This window comes from Trachypithecus francoisi, unplaced genomic scaffold, assembly GCF_009764315.1.
Source record: "Trachypithecus francoisi isolate TF-2019V2 unplaced genomic scaffold, Tfra_2.0 Lachesis_group10, whole genome shotgun sequence".
Classification (NCBI taxonomy): Eukaryota; Metazoa; Chordata; class Mammalia; order Primates; family Cercopithecidae; genus Trachypithecus; species Trachypithecus francoisi.
Genome location: NW_022681455.1, coordinates 4,975,539 through 4,981,538, shown reverse-complemented (window position 1 = coordinate 4,981,538; position 6,000 = coordinate 4,975,539).

The window sequence follows — 6,000 nt, the reverse complement described above, 5'->3', positions numbered from 1 at the left end:
CACTGAAGGGAAGCCACAAACTGACCCTGTGAGTAGATTCTGGCATGGGAACCAGAGATCTCTTAGCTAAGGATCCTTTCTCCCACTTAGAAACTATCTCTGAACCTGAATGGTTTAGGGGTGGAGGGTAGAGTGAAGGTATATTCAGTTTGGAGATGCCAGTCAAGAACATGACACACTTTTAACTGAGCCAAGAGGATTCCAGGGTGGGGAGTACAAAGTGGGACAGATACTAGGTAGCATTTGAGCCTAATCTTGAGGAACATGTCTTATTTGACCAGGCAACGTAATAATCACAGGTCTGAGATGTTACTAGGCACACTGAAGTCATCAGGGTGAAACATGTCCATTCTTCTCTTCTTTGGCCTACTCTTACTCCCATTTCTACTTTTCTTCCGTAAACCAGAAAGTATTTGAGACAGGTCTCAATCAATTTAGAGGCTTATTTTGCCAAAGTTAAGGACCATGGCCAGTTACACAGCCTCAGGAGGTCCTGAGAACGTGTGCCCAAGGTGGCTGGGTTACAGCTTGGTTTTATACCTTTTAGGAAGATGGAAGTTCCCAGGGAAATACATAAATTAATACACGTACGGTATACATTGGATCTGCCCAGAAAGGCAGGACATCTCGAAGCAGGGGTTTCCAGGTCATAGGTGGATTCTAAGATTTCCTGACTGGCAATTGGTTGAAAGCGTTAAGCTGGAGCTTAAGCCAAGGTTCTTGTCACGTAGATGAAGCCTCCAAATAGCAGGCTTCAGAGAGAACAGGTGGTGAATGTCTCTTGTCTGACCTTCAGAGGTGTCAGCCTCTCCAGAAAAGGCCTAATAAGGGAAGAAGATTATCGAATGCAAACTTCCCCCACAAGAGACAGGTTTTCAGGGCCATTTCAAAATATGTCAAGGAAATATATTTTGGGATAAAATACTGCCATTTCTTTCAGGGCCTGCTCTCCGCCATGTAATTCCATACCAGAGTCAGGTGGGAATGTGGTATGTTATTTCTACAAAGAGTTTGTTTTTTCAATCTTAAGGTCTCTGAGTCAATGTTAACGTTGGTCAGTCGTGTCTGAACTCCAAAGGGAAGACAGTAGAAGGAGGCAAGTCTGACTCCCCCTTCCCATCATGGGCTGATGTAGTTTTTCAGGTATTTTTTGGAAACCCTCTTGGCCAAGAGAGGGATCCATTCAGTTGGTTGGGGGTGCTTAGAGTTTTATTTTTGTTTTACACTCCTCATAACCAAGTATGACTCCCAAGACTCCCGGGGCATGCCGTAGAATAACGCTGTTACCAGGAATTTGTCAGGAAATACTCTGCATGATTGGAGGCTGAGAATAAAGGCTTAGAATTTGGTGTTGTTTGCACAAACCTCCCATGAAAAGACCGTGCACACTGAAGCAGGACAGTTGCAATTTTGGCTTCCCTCTCTCCTGACTCTGGGATCTTGAGTAAATTACTCCAAGTCCTTAAGCCTCTGTTTCCACATCTGGAAACTGAACATAGTAACACCAACCTCTCAGAGTTGCTGAGACAATTAATCAGGAACATATGTGGAAGCACAATTGCCAGGGACAAGGCATTCGTGTGATAAATACTGATGTCTTTCCTTCCTTCCCCCCACCCCCTCTTTTCTTCCTCCCTGCAGAGACACTCAAACTGAGATTCTGGTCATGGCCAGGTGACTGCCATGAGGACAGAGCCATCTGGCGTTAGTTCCTGGATGAAGGTAAGAGGCAAATTAAGCTAGAAAACATTGCGTACCCTGTAAATAGCCATCTTAATCATTTTCTGCTAGTGGTGAGTCATCAAGAACACAGGTGTTACTCTCAGAATTTGGAGAATAACCAGACTATCTTAAGTCCGATTAAAGTACATTCTGGGAGCCTGTTTATCTGTTTTGGGGCACATTGAGTTCTAGCTGTTTTTACTGTAATAGGCAGAAGGCATCCCATGAATGTGTATATGCTTGATAGGTTACTTACCTTGGGACTTCATGAAGGCAACAAAGAGAGTCGTTGAAACTGGCTGAGATTCCTCCGAACAGGCCAATTACTTACAATTGTCTGTACAGTTAACTTGGAAACAATACAAAAATACTAGAAATAATTTCCTAGGGATTCTGGTTTTCATGTCCAGTTTCTTTTCTTTTTTTTTTTTTCCCAAGAGACAGGATTTCATTCTGTCACCCAGGCTGGAGTGCAGTGACAGGATAATAGCTCACTGCAGCCTCAAACTTCTCGGGCTCAAGTGATCCTCCCAAGTAGCTGGAACTACGGGTGAAGTCACCTCACCAGTTTTCTTTCTCTTTCCACCTCTCCCCCTTCTGCTCCCACGTTCCTCCCTCTGCTTCTCTATCCCTGTCTTCTCTTCTTGCTCCCCAGCCCCATATTCATGGCCCTGAGGTAGAGTCAGAGGCTTTACCCTATATCCAGCCATTTCCATTTTCTGGATTCTGTGCTCTGTGGAACTGTTAGTGGGCTGGAGTAGAGGAAAGGGTTTATCTGTCTCACTTTCAGGCAGGAACAAGAACTTCCTGATTTAGAGTAAGAACTGAACATAAAAACCCATTCTGGTGGAAACAGATCATCATGGCATTTCCTGTTTAAAATCATCTAAAAAAAATCCCCTATCTCCACTTTCTGCAGAGCTTCCAAGGGGATGACTACTTAACCATTCCATATCCAAAACAGCTAGTACTACATAGCACTAAGGGAAGTAGAAACATCTTGTCTTTCTTTCTATTATACATAATCATAATATGTTTTTTAGTTTGCATGGCTCCATAATATAAGAGACAGTAGCTGGTCTTCACTAGGAATAGCCAAAAATGAGAGAAAGAAAGAGCATTATCCTTCAAAAAGAAGAATCAGTTAATGAGAGCAAGTTCAAAACTGAGTGTACATGCTCCTCCTCAAAAGTGAGGTGAGTAGGAGTGAAGCGTAGAGAGGGTAGGTAGAAAAGCATAAGCTGCCTCTTCTTTAATTTTTTAAAAATTATTTTTCAAGATTGTAAACATGCATAACATAAAATTAACTATTATATAGCCGTTTTCAGTGTGCAGTTCAGTGGCATTATGTACATTCACATTATTATGTAACTATAACCACCATCCATCTCTAGAAATTTTTTCACCTTTAAAACTGCACTTCCTGATGTTATACACTGGGCCAGACATGATGGCTCACACCTGCCTGTAATTGTAGCACTTTGGGAGGCCAAGGCAGGACAATCACTTGAGGACAGGAGTTTGAGAATAGACTGGGCAACATAGTGAGATGCTATCTCTGCAAAAAAAAAAAAGGTATACACTGTAGTTTGAATTTATAACAGTTTAACTTCAAGAGCATACAAATGTTCTGCTTCTTTGCAGCTCTGTTCCTAACCCCTTTCAGTTATTGATATCACAAAATGATGTCTTTGTGCATCCTGTCACCACAAATATAAACTAATAAGTTTTTAAATACATTACTCTCTTGAATCACGTAGAAAATAAAAAGTGGAAGTAACAATCCAAAGTTGCAATAATACTATTTTATAATTGTTTATATATTTAATTTTGCCAGAGATCTTTATTTTTCATATAGCTTTGAGTTACCGTTTAGTGCCCTTTCATTTCAACCTAAATAACTCCCTTCTTGCAGGACAGGTGCTACAGTTTGAATGTTTGACTCCTCCAAACCTCTTGTTGAAATTTGATCCCTGGTGTGGTGGTGCTGGGAAGTGAGGCCTAATGGGAAGTGTTTGGGTTATGGAGGCAGACACTTCATGAATAGATTAATACCTACACAGTCACAGGGAGGGTGAGTTCTCACTCTGTTAGTTCCCATGAGAGTTGGTTGTTAAAAAGAGCCTGGCATCTCCCTGCTACCTCTCTTGCTTCCTCTCTCACCATGTGATCTTTGCACATGCCAGCTCCCCTTCACCTTCTGCCATGAGTGGAAGCAGCCTGATGCCTTCATTAGATGCTCAATCTTGAACTTTTCCAGACATGAGAATTCTAAGCCAAATAAACTTCTTTTTTCATTAAAAAAAATTACCTAGCAACAGGTATTCTTTATATCAACACATGACAGACCAAGACAGCAGGTCTAGTGGTAACAAACTCCCTCAGCTTTTGTTTATCTGGGAATGTCTTAATTTCTTCCTCATTTTTAAAGGATAGTTTTGCTGGATATAACATTCTTGGTCAACAGTTTTGTTTTGTTTGTTTTTACGTCCTTCAGCACTCTGAATGTATCAACTCACTGCCATCTGGCCTCTCCGAGGTTTCTGCTGAGAAATCTGCTTACCTTACCAGGGATTCATTGTATGGGATGAGTCATTTCTTTCTTGTTGCTTTCAAGATTCTTTCTTTGTCTTGACAGTTTGAGTATAATGTGTCTGGTGTGGGTCTTTTGAGATCATTGAGCTTCTTGAATTTATGTTCATGTTCATATTTGTGTTCATGTCTTTATCATATTTTGGAAGTTTTAACCACAATTTATTAAAATAATCTTTGCCCCTTTTTCTTTGTCTTCTCCTTCTGGAACCTCAACACTGTATATGTTGGTTTACTTCATGATGTGCCACAGGTTCCTAAGGCCCTGTTCACTCTTCTGTAATCTTTTTGCCCTTCAAGTCCTCAGAGTCAAGAATTTCAATTGTTCTACCTTCATGTTTGCTTATTCTTTCTTTCGCCTGCTCAAATCTGTTTTTGAGTCCTCTGAAAATTTCATTTCAGTTATTGTACTTTTTAGCTCCTTTACTTCCTTTTCATGTTTTCTATCTCTTTATTGATATTTCCATTTTGTTCATACATTTTCTTGATTTTTGTCTACATCTTTAAGCTCTTTGAGCATCTTTAAGCCAATTGTTTTAAACTCTTTGTATAGTAAGTCTACCATCTAGTCTTTCTCACGGATGGTTTCCATTGACTTTTTAAAATCTCATACTTTTCTGTTTGTATGCTTTGTGATTTTTTGCTGAAAACTGGACATTTGAATCTCATAATGTGTTACTTTGTAACTCTCTGCCTTGGTAGGGTGTCTGTCTGCCAAAGTTCAGCCTTAAGTGTAAACTTAAGGTCTTCTCAGATCTTTTTTTGAGCCTGCACCTTTCCCTGGGCATGTATGATGACTTTCCAAATGCCTCTGTATATGTTGTTGTTGTTGATGTCCTAGTTCTTAAATATTTTATTACAAAAGGGGAATAAAGGAAAAATAAAGAAGAAAAAAAGAGCAGGCTCCAAAAACAGGTGCTGGCCCTTTAATTCCCCTGGAAGTTGCTTCAGCCAGAGAGATGAAGATTGTAAAAGTGCAAATGATGGTTGCAGCAATGCTGCTCACCTCTGGGTCTACACTTCCATAACCAGAAGCAGCAATTAGCAATCGCAGCAAAGATCCCCATTATTTGGAGGATAGGGTCCTTACACCCACCATGGCTCCTTCAAGCTTTTTGCAAGCTGCCTCAGGCACACATGCATAGCTGTTTGCCTGGCTGGTGGGTGACAGCTGCTACTGTGCTGAGAGCTAAAATTAACCAAAATCAACCACAATTTACCGCCCAAGTCTTCCCCTGGATGTTGCAAGCCTTCAGTAGATACCAAAGTTCCAAAATAGTTACATTCTAGAGATCCTGCCAGTGCAATTGTTGTCTAAATGGAGAGACAGATTCCTGGTGCTTCTATGCTGCCATCTTCTTGAATGTCAAACATCAGAGTGCTTCTTAGTGCAGGGTTTGGATGTCTATGGCTGAAAAGCCAATGCCTTTATATTCTAGAAGAATGACACTGCCCAGGCTGGGTACAGTGGCTTACGCCTGTAATCCCAGCACTTCAAGAGGCCGAAGCAGGCAGCTCACGAGGTCAGGAGTTCAAGACCAGCCTGGCCTACGTGGTGAAACCCCATTTCTACTAAAAATACAAAAATTAGCCAGTCATGGTAGTGCGCACCTGTAATCCCAACTACTGGGGAGGCTAAGACAAGAGAATCACTTGAACCCGGGAGGTGGAGATTGCAGTGAGCCA